This window comes from Lynx canadensis, chromosome D4 (assembly GCF_007474595.2).
Source record: "Lynx canadensis isolate LIC74 chromosome D4, mLynCan4.pri.v2, whole genome shotgun sequence".
Classification (NCBI taxonomy): domain Eukaryota; kingdom Metazoa; phylum Chordata; class Mammalia; order Carnivora; family Felidae; genus Lynx; species Lynx canadensis.
This window is the reverse complement of record NC_044315.2, coordinates 25,010,507-25,030,590: the sequence shown is the minus strand read 5'-3', so window position 1 is coordinate 25,030,590 and position 20,084 is coordinate 25,010,507. Positions and strand designations below refer to the sequence as shown.

The window sequence follows — 20,084 nt, the reverse complement described above, 5'->3', positions numbered from 1 at the left end:
ATAAAAATTTACAAGACTGTTCTATAAATGTAAAACCCCTTCCATTCCATTGTCTTATCCCCTGCAGATGATCGCATTCTTTTACTACATGAAGAGGTGATTCCTCATTAACATCACTTCTTTGTCTCTTCCCCATCCTCCCTTCCTTCACTATAGTCACACAGAGAGAAGTAACCCTCCGGTTCCAGGTGACAAATTTGCCATCCTGGAACCATGATCCAATTTGCCCATTACCTCATGGAGAAGCCTCCATCCCTGGGAAAAGCTGCTGTGACTCTCTTGAAGCCTACACTGGCCATATTTTGGCACTAGACTAGGGTTACGCTGGTTCCTCCAATTTCTACTGAGATCCCTATGAATATTTAGACCTGTAAAAAATAGTCACTAGTGCTCAAACTGGCAGCTTCAAACAGTTCACAGTTAAGGAAGCTGTGCTGACTGGTTTGGTGGCCTCTGAGGTATGGATGTGGTTTTATGTTGGCAAGATCATAGGCATTCTTGGCATCATTGGCTATAATGTTTGAAGCCCAATCATGAACATCTGATTATACATGATTTATTATTTGAGTGTTCTTGAACCGGGTGTGACCAGACCACTATTTGAATAAAATAAAATAATGGTTCAAAATCAATGTTTTCTTGGGTGCCTGAGTGGCTCAGTAGGTTGAGTATCCAACTTTGGCTTGGGTCATGATCTCACAGTTCATGAGTTTGAGCCCCATATCGGGCTTGCTGCTGTCAACACAGAGCCCACTTCAGATTCTCTGTCCCCCTCTCTTTCTTTCCCTAACCCCTCTCAAAAATAAACTTTTTTTAAAAATCTATGCTTTTTCTATCAAACATTACAATGGGGGTCACAATTTCTTTTGATATTAACTTGGGTTGTCCTTTCCTATGATACATTAATATAGCTCTAAATGCATGTCTTTGTTTAGCTTGAAATTGGAAAGGACATATGCAAATATATCAACCTAATACATGAATAAAGATAACATTTTAGTTTGAAGGTTTAAAATATATGATATTTAAGCTTTATTTCCAGAAAAATTGAGGCAAAAGACTTGAGAAAACTAGAACTTGCCATAGCGGGAGAAATAGTAAGACTATGTGCTAAAGTGATATAGTTAAATCATGTCAGTAGTCAAAAAAAATAAAATTTGGACTGTTTCTCTTTGCTAAAATCAGTGAAAGATCCTTTGGATAACAGTTATGTCTACAATTATTGAGGTATTTCTTATCTACTTGAATAGAGCTTTCTCAAGAGAAAAACATCTTTGTAACATCTCTAACAGTAGGACTGAGTGAATGAAAGCCAAGACCTACATTTAAGTCTGTTTGATATGTGTTATATTATTAATCTGTACAGTTTTATGATTTTTAGAACTTATCTTTGAAAAATAAAATATCCTATAGATATTTACACAGGGTTATAATTTAATACCATCTATGAGTCTAAATAGTATCTTATGTCTTGAAATAGATAAAAGTTATTGGTATAAAAAAAAAAAAGAGGTGACCCTTCTCTGTTTCCCTTTGTGGCCCTCATTCTCATCCATTCTCCAGGGCCTTACTCCATCAATAATTCCCCCAAACCTGATGACATTCCATTACATATTCATTCTTTCTTAGGTGACTGCTTCCTGCCAATGAAATAAATGTTGTGAGGTGCTTCTCATCTTAAAATACATCACATATGCCCCACCTCCACTCACCAGGCTACTCCTTGAACTACATTCCTGTTCCTCCCTCCTTCTCTTCACTATCGAGTTTCTTTCTCACAGCCTGCATGTCTAACAGCCTTTTCTCACTTTCCATCCCCCTCAGCCTTTCTGCAGCAAGCCACTATCAACAACTCCTATTGCTTCATATGACCTTCTCCCTTGATGTTTTACAATGTTGTTCACTCTCACATCCACCTCTCATTCTCTGGTTCTCTTTCTCCTTCTGACCCCAAATGTAAGGACTCACTTTGGTTATGCCCACTGCTTACTTCTCTCTACCCTCTCTCCTTTGGGAATTCTACTAATCTTTTCTACCAATCTTCAGTCCTGATTTGCACCAGTCCACATTTCCAACTGCCTTGTGGACATTCCCATCTGAGTGTCCTACTGACATCCCAAACTCAGTATGCTCAAAATGTAATCATCTTTCTTTTTCATCCATATCCATTTACTATATTGTAATTACTATCCTCTCGATCATTGTGGGGAAAAAAGTCACAAGTTAAATTTGCAAAGGTCCAATGCTACAGAAACCAAATATTAATCATGGGAGGTGTAATATCTAATAGGACTTATTTTGTTTAAAATTTTTTTTCAAAATTAATGCATTTTTTCTAAAGTAATGCACACAGTAAAAAGAATCCAAAAATACAAAATAGTATATTATATACAGCAAAAGGTAGTTTGTCCTCCCATCCCTGATCACTACACCTACAGTTCCCTTTCTCAGAAGCTACGAGTGTTATCAGTTTGCTATATATCTATCCAGAAATAGCCTATGCATTTGCAAGCATATATAAATATATGTTGTATGTTCTGATTCTGATTTCAGCTCAGGTCATGATCTCACAGCCATGAGATCAAGCCCTACATTGGGCTCTGTATTGAGCTTGGAGTCTGCTTAAAATTCTCTCTCTCTCTCTCTCTCTCTCTCTCTCTCTCTCCCTCTCTTCCTTTACCCCTCTCCCCTGCTCACACACTCTCTCTCAAAAGAATAAATAAATTAAATAAATAAATAATAAAATAAATAAAATGTTAAAGCCCTTCATTTCCTTTCATTTTCATAATCATGCAGAATGCATATACAGCATTTAGCACTGTACTCAACAAATGGGATCTAATTTTTATGGGCCTTCAACTCATCATTTGATTGTCCTGTTTGGGGGGGGGGGGCGGTTAAAAAATAAAGCAAGAGTAACAAGAGCATTGATTTGCTGAGCCAGATGGGGACCTAGCCACTTTACAAGGTCCCTGGCAATGTCAGCACAGCACCCAGCGGAAGTAGGAAGGCTGGAATTGTCACACTACCCTTATAATGCTGAAAATCCAGTTTGAATTATCTTCTCACTGAAGTGACTACATTATGGACACCATGTAATTTTAAATACATGCTGCTGCTAGGCCACGTGTCCCCCCATTATAAGCTCCTGCAATTGTGTCTTTTGGCTCCAAGTATAAGACTTTTAAGTTATTATTAAATTTATCTTACTGGTTTCTGTCACCTCAAGCTGTCAAAATCATCTCTGAGTTCTGATTCTGTCTTCCAATCTTCCAATATTGAAAAATGCCTCCCATATTTGAGAAAATTGTCCTCTCTACTAACCAAGTCACTGATTTTAAAGATATATATACACAGAACAAGAGTAGACCATGGGGAGAATCCTCTGACACACCACTAAAAACTACAATCTCATTAATCCATTTGGCTGCAATCAATCAACAAGAAATGGATCCCTTTAATTGTTTTTAACTCTAGACCATACCATTCTATGGGAGAACATGACAAATGCTGTGCTGAGTGCTATGTATGCTAAATGCATATTCCTGTTTTCTCCAGTAATCTGTAACATTCCATTCATTCACAGCACTGAGCTAGAATAAACAGCCAAATCCCTGAGCTCAGAGAATTTATGTTCTGCAGTAGAAATAGTCAGTGAACAATAGAGTTCACAATTAGTTATCAAATAATAATTATAATACCAAAATACTAGTAATCAAATTATATGATGTCTAAGATTTCCATCAAAATAATCAGAGGAGAGACAGTATATAGTTCAAATAAGACTGAAACTGAGTTCTTTGTTAAAATTGGGTGATAGAGGGGCGCCTGGGTGGCGCAGTCGGTTAAGCGTCCGACTTCAGCCAAGTCACGATCTCGCGGTCCGTGAGTTCGAGCCCCGCGCCGGGCTCTGGGCTGATGGCTCAGAGCCTGGAGCCTGCTTCCGATTCTGTGTCTCCCTCTCTCTCTGCCCCTTCCCTGCTCATGCTCTGTCTCTCTCTGTCTCAAAAATAAATAAAAACATTAAGAAAAAAAAATTTTTTTAATAAAAAAAAAGAAAGCAAAGTAAAATAAATTTATCTGTGTGCTAAGTTTGGGGCATGACCACACAGAAAAGAATGTTTTCAAGTGCTTTTAAACATTACTTTGACTGTATATCATTAGTGTAATATACCCTAAGAAAAACAGAATTAAAATTAAAAATCTTAAACTGTTTTCAGTAATCATTTCATTAGTGATAGTTTTGGTATTGTTACATTGATACTAATGTGTGTATGTTGTGGAATAAAGTAACTGAATTATTATGTTGGTGTGGTGCCAATGGGAACTGAGATTTTTTGGCATGGGAGAAAATATATACGAAAGTAAACCACATGAGATTAATTAAAAGCCTGTGTCCTAAATTTAAATTGGAAACATCAGCATAATCTCACAATGTATTTTATATTACAAAAAAAGATATTAAATGTTCTTGCTCTTGAATTTGAAAATACCTGTAAAAATAATAATCCCTATAGCAGAGTATCCCTGATGCCCAGATTATAGTCTCTAAATACCATTTTCCACTACAAGAAGCAAGGGCTTCTGGTAATAATGGTCATCCATGTCTAGAGCAATAAATGTACAAGACAAGCCTGGAATATCTTGTTTTCAAAGACTAACAGAGTCATATTAAAAGGGCTCAAGAACCATCGTGAAATGAAGGGTTTTGGTCAAAGATGGAACAATTTGAGTTTCAATAAGAATAACTACCATGGATTGAAATTACATTGCACATTTCAAATCCATAAGTTTATAATGATAACAAAAAATAATTTAAAAGTGAAAATAACTCACTGGTTACTGAAAGATGCTAGGAAGCTCATTATTTTGAAACTGATAGAAAAATAAAAGGGAAAAATCAATCATTTATCCTGTCTTTCCTATAAAATTTGTATCTCAGGTAACTAAATAGTTAATGAGCAAAATAAGTTCCTCTTACAGAAATCTCTGGCAAACAAATAAAGAGGAATTATAAAATTAATATATCATTTTTGCAACTCCTAATTAATTAATGGATCTATGCAATTATCATTAAATACAGACATATTCTATAGGACACTCTACATAATAAATAACCTGGTTCATTCAATAAACAAACTGCAAAAAAATTGGGGTGGAGGGGATCCAGTCATATAGATTAAAGAAGAACAAAGGGACATACTGATCATTTGTTAAGTATGGCTCTTCTTTGGATCCTGATTTGAATACATTTTCTAAAATGAGACAATGAGAAAAATTTAACTACTAGCTGGATATCTTATTATATTGTTTTTAAATGTATTAATGGCATTCTGATTATGTTTTTCAAAACAGAAATATTTACAGATGAAATGATGTGATATCTGGGATTTGCTTCACAATAATCAGATGGGTAAGTAGGGAAGGTAAAGGTGAAAGAAAACCATTCTGAGTTGATAACTGTTGAAACTGGATAATGGGATCATAGGGGTTGATTATACCATTCTCTCTACTTTTATGTGTTTGAAATTTTCCATAATAAGGAGTTTTTTCAAAGGCAGTTTAGCTGTTTTGTGGAGAATAGATTTGAGAAGGACATAAAGAGATTGAGAGAAACTAGTTAGAAGACTACATATTTATGATATTCTAACTAAGAGGAAATTCATGATGGCTTGAATTAAAGAGATATGAGTCTTGAAACTGAAACTGACAAGTGCGCAACAAGATGATTTCTTTAAGACCCATATTCAAACTCATTATGGTGAAATTTTATAACACCAATGAAAAGAGAAAAAAAAATATTTCACTTACAAAGGAGGAAGAATCAGAATGAAGTCAGACCTCTCATTAGCAATCTGGATGCTAGACGATAGACTTCTTTAGATTTTTACTCTAAAATTATATATCCAACAAAATTAGCATTCAATATAAGGGGAAATGAGAACTATTTTCACATATTCAGGAACTTAGAAAGTTAACAACATCAGATTATTTCAGAATGAATTATAAATCTCATCTAACAAAATGAAAAATACAAAGATGTATATGTGAAACAATGGTGACCAAAAGAAAAAAAAAGTAAAAATATTAAAAAGTATAAACTTACTGATTTATTATTAATTGCTTCTTAAATGACAATCTGGAACTAAAAATCTTAAGTGAATTCAATATCAGACCTAGCCAAAAGGGTAGGAAAAGCAAGATAGAGCTTGCTAAGACTATTATCTTATTAAAGGAGAAATGTAGATAATTATTAATCCTGGATTTCAAGAAAAAAAATACTTAAGTATGTATGTTAAAGAATTAAGAGTAACTAACCATTATAAGAATAGAAATAGAATGTTCAATCTTCAAGGCACTAAAAAAAATAAATAAATAAACAAAGAAAACACATTAACTTAATAAGAGACAAAAAGAAAAAAAGCGGCGGGAGCTATCAGGGTGGCTCAGTCAGTTGAGCACCTGACTCTTGATTTCTTGATATTGGCTCAGGTCATGATCTTGCGGTTCTTGGAATCGAGCCCCACATTGGGCTCTGTGATGAGTGCAGAACCTGCTTGGGATTCCTCTCTCCCTCTCTCTGCCCCTTCCCTACTTGTTCTCTCTCTCTCTCTCTCTCTCTCTCTCTCTCTCTCTCTCTCAATAAATAGACATTTTTAAGAAGCGATTATTAAAAAAGAGAGAGAGGAAAAGAAGAAACAATGAGATAACATTAAATAAGCAGAAAATATAAATGATGACAGAGGAAACTCTAAATCAATTAGTAATAACAATAATATGAATGGGCTAGATTACCTTAATAAAATTCAAGGAATTTTAGGGTGAGTTAAAAAAAATCAATCCAGCTATACTCTATTCACAGGAGACACACCTAAAATAAAATCATATAAAAAGACAAAAAGGAATGGAAATGACAACGGACTATAGCATGTGATCCTAAACTAATCTGTCACCAGAGAAAGCATTATTTTTCTTTGCTAAATAACATTAGTGGAAACACTGGCAAGACTTCAATAAAATCTGTAGATTAGAGAATAATTTTATCTCAATACTAATTTCCTAATTTTGATACTTTTTGCCTTTATTTTTAAGAAATAAATATAGAATGATTTAGGAATAAAAGGGCATCATGTCAGTTAAGTTGTGGAACTTAACTCTTTCAAATTTCAGGGGGGAAAAAAGTGTTTATCTTTATCCCACACATACAATGATTAAGCAATGGTAAAATGCTAACAGTTGAGGATGCTGGGTAAAGAGTATACAGTTGACTCTTGAACAACTCAGGGGTTAGGGTCACTGACCCCCCCCTGTGTAGTTGAAAATCCATGTATAACTTTTGACTCCCCAAAGACTTAACTACTAATAGCCTGTGTTGACCAGACCTCACCAATAACATAAGCAGTTGATTAACACATTATATGTGTTTTGTACATTATACGTGTTATATACTGTATTCTTATAATAAAGTAAGCTATAGAAAAGAAAATATTATTAAGAAAATCATAGAGAAGAGAAAATACATTTACAGTAGTGTACTGTATATATATTTTTTTAAAAGTCACATGTAAGTGGACCAATGCAGTTCAAACCCATTATTGTTCAAGGGCCAACTGTATGGGAATTTTCTGCACTATTTTTACAACTTATCTGTAAGTCCAAAAATATTTCAAAATAAATGTTTTCAAGGGATTAGAGAATAAAATACTATCAAAGAGAAAGCAGATATAGCACTATTAATGTCAGACAAAATAAAATGCAAAGCAAGAAGCATTAAGCATAACAAAAAGAGCCATAGCATAATAATTTGAAAATACTATCTACCAAGAAATGATGTCATCAATCTTTTTGTACTTAATGATATAAGCACCTTTAAAAAATTAAAATAATTCAAAATTAAAAATTAAATTCAAAATTTAATTCAAAATTCAAAATTAATTCAAAATTCAAAAATAATTTTGAAATAAACAACAATGAAAAAACTAAATGAAATATTCAGAACATTATTGAACACTACATCTCATACAGAATATGGCCAAAACAATACTCAACACGTAGTTATAAGAAAATTAAAAAGCCTTGGGGCGCCTGGGTGGCGCAGTCGGTTAAGCGTCCGACTTCAGCCAGGTCACGATCTCGCGGTCTGGGAGTTCGAGCCCCGCGTCAGGCTCTGGGCTGATGGCTCAGAGCCTGGAGCCTGTTTCCGATTCTGTGTCTCCCTCTCTCTCTGCCCCTCCCCCGTTCATGCTCTGTCTCTCTCTGTCCCCAAAATAAATAAACGTTGAAAAAAAAAATTAAAAAAAAAAAAAAAAAAGAAAATTAAAAAGCCTAAAAATAAGTGAATTTGGCATATAATTTTAAAAGCTAGGAAACAGGGGCACTTCGGTGGCTCAGTTGGTTAAGTGTCTGATTTTGGCTCAGATCATGATCTCACAGTTCATAAGTGGAGTCCTACACTGGGCTCTCTGATGTCAACACAGAACCCACTTTGGATCCTCTGTCCCCTCTCTTTCCCCTCCCCCACTCATGCTCTTTCTCTCTCTCTCTCTCTCTTTTTCTCAAAAATAAATAAACATTTAAAGAAAAAAAAGTACAAAACAAATAAGATGAGGGGCGCACCTGGGTGGCTCAGTCAGTTGAAGGTCAAATTCTTGATTTTGGCTCAGGTAATGATCTCACAGTCCTGAGGTGGAGCCTGGTGTTGGGCTCCAGAGTGGAGCCTGCTTGAGACTCTCTCTCTCTCCCTCTCTCTCTGCCCCTCCTCTGCTCACACATGCATACTCTCTCTCTCTCTCAAAATAAATAAGCATTAAAAAAAAAAAACAAATAGAACAAATCTAAACTACAAAAGATAACTAAATAAATATAAATGTAGAACTTCTAGAAGTGGAAAATAAAAAAACATAGAGCAGATCAATAAAATAAAAGCAAAACTCTGTCTTTTAAAGAAAAATAATTAAATAGACAACTTTTAAGAGGTTTAAGAAAAGGATAAAACACAAAAACAAGAGAAAAACAGGGAGAGAAGTAGGATTAATATTAATGCTGTGATTATGATTATAAGATTAAATACAAGAAATTTGAAAATCTAGATGAAACAGATCTTTTTCTCTTTGGAAAATATAAATTATCAAAATTAATTTAAAAAGAGGTTGAAAATCCAGGGGCACCTGCATGGCTCAGTCGGTTGAGCGATGGACTTGGGCTCAGGTCATGATTGCGGCTTGTGAGTTCAAGCCCCACGTCAGGTTCTGTGTTGACAACTCACAGCCTGGAGCCTACTTCACATTCTGTGTCTCCCTCTCTCTCTGCCCCTCCCCCACTTGTGCGCTCGCTCTCTCTCTCTCAAAAATAAATAAATGTTAAAAAATTTTAAAAATAAATAAAAATAAAAAGAGGTTGAAAATCCAAATAAACCAAAATCTTAGAGAACTTGACTAGGTAATTAAAGTGTTACCAGTTTTAAAAGTCCTAAACAGGTTCATCATTTAGGCTGTTTCCAGTTTTTACTTATCACAAATAAAGGTGCTATGAACAGTCATCTACAATTCTTAGTATTCACATATGCTTTCATTTCTCTTGATTGAAATTTGGGACATCTTTTTCAAGTTGCTACTTGTTTGTCTTAACAGGTAATATTTATATATAAACTCCTAAATCTTAGCTTGTCAGGTATAGAAACCACCAGTGAAAACAATTTCAGAAACACTGCAGAACCTATACAGACTTTCAAAAACCTTAGTTTTTAAAGGAGAAAACGGATAATCCAAAAAGAAGAATTGACTAAGAACAGATTAAAATTCATTATAAACTTAATACAATGAGATTTAATACATACTGATTTTAAGTTACATAATAGACAATAAAATCTGTTAGTCCACGAGATTAAAAATCAGTGATTTTGACTTTTGATTCTGATTTTTATAATCAGTAGTGTCATTGTGTTCTTTCTGAAGCATTCCTTTACCTATCTGCACTAACTCTAGTAAAAAATCAAAACAAAATAAAATATGTCAAAAACAAAACCCAGAGCTGAAAATTATATATTCAGTAAGTAATGTTTTTCTTTCTTTTTTCTTTTTTTAATTTTTTAACATTTATTCATTTTTGAGGGAGGGAGAGAGAGAGACAGATCAAGAGCAGGGGAGGGGCAGAGAAAGAGGGAGACACAGAATCCGAAGCAGGCTCCAGGCTCTGAGCGGTCAGCACAGAGTCACACGTGGGGCTGGAAATCAGGCGAGACCATGACTTGAGCCAAAATCATACGCTCAACTGACTGAGCCACCCAGGTGCCCATGTTTTTCTCAAGTGAGTATGTCTTGCTCACAGACACACAGGGAGAACACCATGTGAAGATGGAGGCGGATATGGGAGTGACACTTCCATAAACCAAGGAATGTCTGGGTTTCTTCCAGAAGCTGGAAGAGGCAAGAGGCAAGGAAGCATCCTCCTCCAAAGGTTTTGAAAAGATCACGGCCCAGCAAACACCTTGATTTCAGAACTCTAGTTTCCAGAACTATGAGAGAACAAATTTGTATTGTTTTAAACCAAAATAATGATGATAATAATAATAATAATGTCTTGCTCAATGCAAGAACAATACTAGCTCACTGTGGAAAATTAGATAAAACTGCACAAAGACAATAAATGTTAAAATAGCTGTAATCAGTGAAATCAACAAAAATGGCAGAGTAAGGACCTTGAAAATTCTCTCCTCCGTAAAAGCAGTGAAAACACCAGCAAAAAAGAGCCAGAATCAACTTTTTCATAACTCTGAAAAGCAATCAAATGCTTGTAGCCATCCACAGAGCATTTATTCCAGAAAAATGGCTTGATCTTGGTAAGAACAGCAAGTTTTGGGGCATTTTCACTTGCCTGTTCCCATCCCCCTTTCCCTATCTCCACAGTAAACCTCGAAAATCAATGTCCCACATTCACAGTGAAAACCAACAGTCTGGCAGCCACTTGAAGTAAAAGAGGGGTTAAAACTCCAAAGCCCTACTCACAGATATCTGTCTCGCCAGACAGTTCCCTGGAAATCGCCACTCAGAAGGCTGTCTTTGTTCGACCTAACTCAGAAGTCATCCGGTGCTAACAACCTTTCCCTATGGGCATTTATCAAAAAAATCAGAAACAATTTTTAAATTAAAAAAAATTTTTTTTGGCTGCCCGAGGTGGTAGATAACAGTTACGTTAAGAGAAACCAGACACAAAAGGCCACATATTATATGACTCCATTTATATGAAATACCATAATAGGTGAATCCATAAAGATAGAAAGGAGACAAACTGATTGCCAGGGCCTGGGGAGAAGAGAAAATGAGGAGTAACTGATTCTTGATTACAGGACTTCTTTTTGGGGTGATGAAAATTTTCTAGAATTAGTGATGATGGTCATGCAACTCTGTGAACATATAAAAACCACTGAATTGGGGCACCTGGGTGGCGCAGTCGGTTAAGCGTCCGACTTCAGCCAGGTCACGATCTCGCGGTCCGTGAGTTCGAGCCCCGCGTCGGGCTCTGGGCTGATGGCTCAGAGCCTGGAGCCTGTTTCCGATTCTGTGTCTCCCTCTCTCTCTGCCCCTCCCCCGTTCATGCTCTGTCTCTCTCTGTCCCAAAAATAAATAAACGTTGAAAAAAAAAATTTTTTAAAAACCACTGAATTGTACACCCTATGCAGGTAAATTTTATGGTACATGATTTCCATCTCAATTTAAAATAGCAAGTTAAAAATTTATATGTACCCATGATTCCAATCTTTTTAACTTATATAAAAGGGAATTCACAAAAATAGTACTCATAATCACACAACCCAGATATAATCACTATTAATATTTAGGTTAAAAAAAATTTTTTTTTTTTTAGAGAGAGAGAGAGAGAAAGAGCACAAGTGCACAAGTGGGGGAGGGACATAGGGAGAGAGAGAATCTTAAGCAGACTCCACACTCAGCGCGAAGCCAAACATGGGCCTTGATCCCCATGACTGTGAGATCATGACCTGAGCTGAAATCAAGTCAGATGCTTAACCAACTAAGCTACCCAGGCACTCCTAGGTCTAACTATTTCTAATCTTTCTCTACTATATCACTGCTATTACTCATTGGTTAAGAACACTCACTCTGGATGCTCCGCCTGAGTCAGAATCTTACCACTTACTAACCATCCAATCATGAGCAAGCTGCTTAATCTCTCCGGATCTATTTCCTCCTCTACAAAATGGGAATAATAATATCTACTTCAAATGGTTGTTGTGACAATTGAGTTTAAAAATACAGAGCACGTAAATATATGCCTGGCACATAAAAACTGTTCAATATATGCTAGCTATCATTATTACTAAAAATAAAGCTGTGTGACTATCCTTAGGTATATATATATCTTATTATTTGTCCAATTATATGTTTTTATTAATTCCACAAAGTGAAAACACTATTTTAAAATGTATGCAAATGAAACAAAATGTTATTTTAAGTTTGCCTGAATAGTTTTCTATTGCTGGAAATCAATATACTACAGAGTATTCACAAGTTTGGAAACATGGGGAAAAAAATCAAAATAAAGAAGGAAAATGACCCTGGAAAATACAATCGAGGAAGAAAAAAAAGCTCTTAAAGTTATAATCATATCCTCAGGAAGATTTAAGAAAACACTGGGTCCATAAAACAAAAGGATACTGTAAGAAGAAAACAATTTGTGAATAAGAAATCGCTTTTGATCAGATTGACATAGACTTTTTTTAATGTTTATTTATTTTTGAGAGAGAAACAGAGGGAGAGAGAACACAAGCTGGGGAGGGGCAGAGAGAGAGAGGGAAACACAGAATCCAACGCAGGTTCCAGGCAAAAGACTTTTTTAAAATTTATTTATTTATTTAAACAATCTTTTTAATGTTTATTTATTTTTGAGAGACAGAGAGAGAGCATGAGTGGTTAGTGGGGCAGAGAGAGAGGGAGAGAGAGAATCTGAAGCAGGCTCCAGGCTCCGAGCTGTCAGCACAGACCTGGACACCGGGCTTGAACCCACGAACCACGAGATCATGACCTGAGCTGAAGTCAGACACAACTGAGCCACCCAGGCGCCCCTAGTTATTTATATTTGAGAGAGAAAGAGAAAGAGAGCACAAGATAGGGAGAGACAGGGACACAGAGGGAGTCACACCAGGCTCTGAGCTGTCAGCAAGGAGCCCAATGCAGGGATCAAACCCACCAACTGTGAGATCAAGACCTGACCCAAAGTCAGATGCTTAACTGACTGAGCCACCCAGGCACCCTGGCAAAGGACTTTTTTTAATATAAGTATTTGAGAGGCTGAGAAGACACAAACTCTTAAACACTCCAGGAAGGAATACTAACTGGAAAAACTCTTTTTTTTTTAAGTTAATAATAGTTACCACTGAGTCATTACCATGTGTTGTTAGGCACTGTACTAAATGCTTTAAGATAATATATTTTGGGGGCACCTGAGTGGCTCAGTCAGTTCAGCGTCCAACTTCGGCTCTGGTCATGATCTCAGGGTTTGTGGGTTTGAGCTCCATATCGGGCTCTGCGCTGACAGCTCAGAGCCTGGAGCCTGCTTCAGATTCTGTGTCTCCCTCTCCCTCTGACCTTCCCCCACTTGCACTCTGTCTCTCAAAAGTGAATAAACATTAAAAAAAAATTTTAATAATATATTTTCACATTATCTCCATTTAATGAATGAGGAAACTGAGACTCAAAAAGGTTAAGTAACATGCCCAAGGACACAAAGCTAGTAAAACAAACAAACAAAAAACAGAGCTAGAATGCAATTTGGCAACAAATATCAGAAGTCTTTAAAATTTATTTTTTTGAGACAGCAATTATCCCTAGAGTTTATCACAAATAAATAAATATATAATTATATCTGTACAATGATGTCCACTGTAATATTAATTAATCATAAAAAGGACAAGTGGAAACAAACTAAAGGTTCAAAAACAGCTAAATGGCTAGTTTCGGTGCACTGTGCACCTTGGCAACAGAACACTATTCAGCTATTTTAAATGACGGTATAACTCTATACTTATTAAAATAAAAAGCTAGTCCCATGTTAAGCGGGAAAAGCAAGATATACAGTAGTGTATATAGTATAACTTTTATTAAAAACCATAGAGGTATTTAAAAAGACAAGAAGAATATACTCCAAAATGGCTCTGTCTCTCTCACTCTCTCTCAAAATAAATAAATAAACATTTTCTTTTTTTTTTTAAAGGGAGTACCTGGGTGGCTCAGTTGGTTAAGCATCTGACTCTTGATTTCAGCTCAGGTCATGATCTCACAGTTCATGAGATTTTTGAGATGGAGCCCCATGTCAGGTTCTACACTGACAGCGTGGAGCCTGCTTGGGAGTCCGTCTCCCTCTCTCTCTGCCCCACCTCCACTTGTGCTCATTTAAAGTAAACATTTTAAAAAATGCATTAATAAGGAGTCCGGAGTGGCCCAGTAGGTTAAGCGTCCAACTCTTGATTTTGGCTCAGGTCATGATCTCTGGGTAATGAGATCAAGTTCCTCAGTGGGCTCTGTGCTGAGTGTGGAACCTGCTTAAGATTCTCTCTCCCTCTCCCTGCCCCTCCCCTCAGCTGGTGTACACTCTCTCTCTCAAATAAATAAATAAATAAATAATAAAAATGGATTAAAAATACAATAAGTGTTATTAGCAAAGAAGTAGAGAACTGTAAACCTTCATACATTGCTCGTGGAAATGCAAAATACTACAAGTACTTTGGAAAATAGTTTGACAATGCCTCAAAATGTTAAACAAACCTACCATTATGACCCTACAATTTTTAGGTATCTACCCAAGAAAAATATAAACACGTCTTCATAAATTTTCATGGCAGCATTATTCATAATAACTAAAAATGGAATCAGCCTAAATGCCCATCAACTAATGAATGGGTTAAAAAATAAAAAATATATGGAATACTATTTGGCAACAAAAAGGAATAAAGTATTGAATAAAGTGTTGGCACTTTCTATAACATGTCTGAACCTCAAAAACATTGTACTAAATGAAAAAAGCCAGTCACAAAAGACTACATATTGTGAGATTCCATTTATATAAAACATCCAGAATAAACAAATACATAAGGATAGAAAGTAGACTAGTGGTTGTCAAGGGCTGAGAGGGAAGGAGGGAGGAAGAGAATGGGGAGTGGCTGCTAATAGATATAAGGTTTCTTTTGGGGGGAGGATGGAGATTTTCTAAAACTGGATTATGGTTAACAGTTACAAAATCTGTAAATAGACAAGAAACATTGAATTACACAAATTAACAGGTGAATTTCATGGTATGATAATTATATCTCAAAAAAGCTGGGTTGTCATAAGCAATATATTTAAAATTTGTGTCTTTACCATATGTAAGTTACATAGCAATAAAATATTGATTAAAAGGCATATTAAGAACTACTAAAAAAAAAATAAGAAGGGCTGGATGATAAACCAAAATTTCATGGAAGGATAAGCTGTTTGAGATCATCTGGTCCAGCCTCTTCACCATATAAAATAAGGAAACTGAGGTTCTGAGAAACATGACTTGCTCATTTTCAGTGGCAAAACTGAAGAGAAAATCAAGGAGTTTACTCAGTGGTCATTTGCCGGGATATATACTGAATATTCAAAATCAGGTTTCTGGTATTCAATATATAGATTACTATATTCAAACATACAGATCTCTGCTAGAGTTTACAAAGAAGTATTTGCCAGAAAGTGTTAATCAGCTCTCAGCATTGCCATCTGATGCATTCTGTTTTATAGAAGTCCCTTAAGAATAATCCTGCCAGGGGAAAGGATATAAGAACAAACTTATATTTTATGATGGCACTTAGAATCACCTCACTTTCCTGTTATTGTTTTTTTCTCCAAATGATATTCTGTTCTTTTCCATTACACTTCCATGATTAAAAACATTTTTAAAAGAGATAAAAAACAGTTCCTAAATAAATCAAGTAATATGTAGCAATTAATGATGGATACAAAGTGGAATAATCCAGAGCAAAGATAACCTGATTCATTTTAGAATTATCCGCCAAACTTAATTAATTAGGAGTCATATACTTAACCAGATATCTTCTGGGTCTTTGAAAATGAAACAGTCCAAAATACAATATTTCTGTTATTTCCTAGGATATTACCAAATGCCTTAGGATTTCACTGTAGTAAATTTCAAGAGAAAACAAGAACAGGAAGTTTTGGAGTGGATCTCCTGGGATTTAATCCCCAATCCATCACTAAACAGCTTATTTGGTTGAGAGAAATGTATTTAACCTCCCGTACCAATGTTTCCAAATCTGTAAAATAGAAGGGTATAGGATTGTTCTAAGAATTAGATAATTTGTTCCTTTCCAAGATGATGAACTATATGCTTACTAGTCCCTCCTAAGACCATATTTAAATAATAGAAAAGGTTAGGTTTGGGATATAAATCCACAACATTGAAGAGAGAGGAAGGAAAGCCATCAGCAAACTGATTTTAACAAATTTCTGGGAAACGGAAAGAGAATGGAGAAGTAATGACTGATGAGGAGGGCAGGAGGAGCCACTACTTAGAGTACATTCTGAGTAGAGAAGATGGCCATGGGGGAGGGCAGCAATCTTATCCAGAGAATCCCAAACTCCTTAGAACTAGGAAACTCCAGTTAGGAGGGACAACACAAGTGAGAGCTGGGTCTGAAAGCAGCAGTATTACTTAAAGCCTGCATATAGAAAGCACTCACTCTCCTCTCAAAATGCAGACAGCAAAATATTTATCAGGCAGGTGACTATCTTCTAGGGGAAAAAAAGATAATAAATTAACAAGCAGTTTCTATAAAGAAATGTATCAGACCATCTAAGAAGAATTAGGGCAACTAAACTGGGCATTGTTGCCCTAGAAGTCCACCCAGGTATACAAAGTTCAAAGTCTTTCCACTGCCTCATTCTTTTTTTTTTTTTTTAAGCTGTTTTTTTTTTAAGTTTATTTATTTATTTACAGAGAGAGAGAAGCAGGGAGGCACAGAGAGAGAGGGAGAAAGAAAGAATCACAAGCAGGCTCAGCACTGTCAGCACATAGTTGGATTCAGGGTTTAAACCCACAAACCATGAGTCATAACCTGAGCCAAAACCAAGAGTTGGATGCTTAGCCGACTGAGCCACCCAGGTGCCCCTCTACTGCCTCATTCTTAAAAGTAAATGGGCTCAAGGATTGCTAGACTTTTGAAGAAAATCTGTAATGTGAATGAGAAATATAAAAGTAAACAGGGAAATGAATTAAGAGAAACAAAGACATAAGACAATTCAGAAAATATAAGAAAACTATTTTTAAAATACTAGTGGATATTACCAGTGATACATGGGAGACACCACATTTATAAAACAATAGACTGCTAGGAAATAAATTAAAAATTCACTTAAACAACAAGAAAGAGTTTTGTAGATAAACAATTAGACCACCAAAAAAAAAAAAAAAAAACACATGCATAAAGTTAGAAGTTCAAGAATATTTTTCAGAAGGAACCAAAAACAAAAAGAAAAAAAAAAAGAAAAAAGAAAAACAGACAATCTCAAGAGAAAGTTAATAGGCACTAACTAAGGCCAATCTAGGACGCTAATATTCAACTAGTAGGCTGTTTTAAGAAAAAGGAAAGGAAAAAATCTTTAAATACATTATACCAGAGAAATTTCCAGAACTGAATGAGTCTTCAGAATGAAAACAACTACTAATGAATGAAAAGACTAGCTTAATGAATGAAGAAATAACTACACCTAGATTCAACAAAGTGAAATACCAGAACACCAAGGATAAAGATAAAATTCTAAAACCTTCCAAAGAGAAAAATGCAGGTCATTTACAAAGACAGCATGTTTCTCATCAATCACACTAAATGCTAGAAGTCAGAGCAGCACCAAAGGTCTGAAGGAAAATTATTTCAATCTAGGCAGCCATACTTTCCATCAATTGTAAGTGTAGAATAAAGAAGTTTTAAAACATGCCAGACTTAGAAAATTTACCTCCAATGCCCCATTTTTAGAAAGTTACTGGAGGATTCATTCCCACAAAAATTAGAGCATATAAAACCAAATCTCAGAAACTACAGATCCAAGTCAGAAGAAAAAAGGCCAATAATCTAGGATGAAAGCTGAAAGGCAGGCTTAGAAAATACTGAGTAAATTGAAGTAATGACTCTCAAAAGAGGTATCTAACACCTAGTATCTAGATCTTTGTTTCTAATACCATTCTCTAATAAAAGGAAACTGGGCTTTTTGAGAAATGGCTTACCCTATGCTCTAGCAGGAACTATAGAGCATCTCACAGCACCAGAAAGTAAAGAAGTGTTTAAAAAAAAAAAAGGATGTGTCAAAATATCACAGGAGTCAAGACAAGGAGTTCCTAATAGCCAAAGCTGGAACAATTTGAACAACAAAATAATGTTGAATTATAACCCACAGTATAAAATGAATATCCATGAGTTCATATTGATATGATTGAATAAATTAATGAACGAGAGAGAAGAGATAAATCTTCATGCAAAAGAATTCTGAATAATTTATGCAGAGTAGGGTCATAAATTCCCACTCCTTAAGTGTAGGTTACACACAGTGGACTTCTCTCCAAAGCATACAGTATGGAAAGTTGTGGGGAGAGTGGAAGAGTACCTTTACAGTGGAGAAGCAGACAAATTTTATCTCAGCCAGATGACCAAGGTGAATGTGAGCAGTGATGAATCATGCTGATAGTGTGTATCCTTAATATGATGTGTTGAAAATGTCATTTACCTCTATGGTCTTTCTCCCCAACACCCAGAGGCTCAGTATAATCAGGCAAAAAAAAAAAAAAAAAACATTACAAAAACTCCAACAGAAGATCATCCTACAAAACACTTGAGCAACACTCAGCAAAACTGTCAAAGTCATCAAAAACAAGGAAAGTATGAGAAACTTACAATCAAGGAAAGCCTAGGGGCACCTGGGTGGTTCAGGTCATGATCTCATGGTTTATGGGTTTGAGCCCCCTGTCAGGCTCTGTGATGACAGCTCAGAGCCTGGAACCTGCTTCGGATTCTGTGTCTCCCTCTCTCTCTGACCCTCCCCCACTCGTGCTCTTGTCTCTCCCTCTCTCTCAAAAATAAAAAAAAAACATTTTTAAAAAGTTTTAATAAAAAATAAAGAAAGAAAGGAAGAAATCAAGGAACGCCTAAGGAGACATGACAACTAAATGTAACGTGGCATTCTGGAGGAGGAAAGACATAAGGTAAAGCTAAAAAGTCTGAATAAAATATGGATTTTAGTTAATAAAATGTAATAATATTGTTTCATTAATTGTAACAAATTTATCATACTAATAATGTAAGAGGTTAATAATAGGGGACACTGAGTGTAAGATGTTTAAGAACTCTGTACTATCTTCTCAATTCTTCTGTAAATCTAAAATGTTTATTATTAAAAAAAAAAGAGGTATCTAGGAAAGGGGGAGATTCAAAAGATTAGACAGTGTCCCTAATAAGTTGGAAGAAGTTAATAATGAAATAAAGGTGGAAAACTTCCCTAAAAGTGGAAAGACAATTAAAACTCTCCTAAACACACACACACACACACACACACACACACACACACACACTCTATAAAAAGATTGGCAATCCCAATATACTACATATACTCATGCAATGACAATACTTAAATAGTTGTAACAATGTGATCACTGCTCATTTTCAAGTTTTATAGTAAGCTTATAGAAAAAAACAGATGTCATAAATCTGATTAACAGAATGCAAATGATAATGGTATGATAATGTTAAGTAAAAGTATAACTGCCCAAAGCTGAGAGGTGCAATGGGGCGATATGAATGGAAGGGAAAGTTATGACTACTAATGATCCTCCTGCGTAATGGGCAGTTAGAAGAAATGGTCTATAGTTGAAAGAAGAGGGGCGCCTGGGTGGCTCAGTTGGTTGAACGTCCTACTGATCTGAGGCTTGTGGTTGGAGCGCCGCATTGGGCTCTGTGTTGACAGCTCAGAGCCTGGGGCCTGCTTTGGATTCTGCGTCTCCCTCTCTCTCTGCCCCTCCCCAACTCATTCTCTCTCTCTCTCTCT

At 35.7% G+C, this 20,084-nt stretch overlaps 1 pseudogene; it reads left to right on the top strand.

The window, feature by feature from the left end:
• Positions 1-213: 213 nt before the first annotated feature.
• LOC115500046 lies at positions 214-524 on the top strand (annotated as a pseudogene).
• The last annotated feature ends 19,560 nt before the right edge of the window (positions 525-20,084 follow it).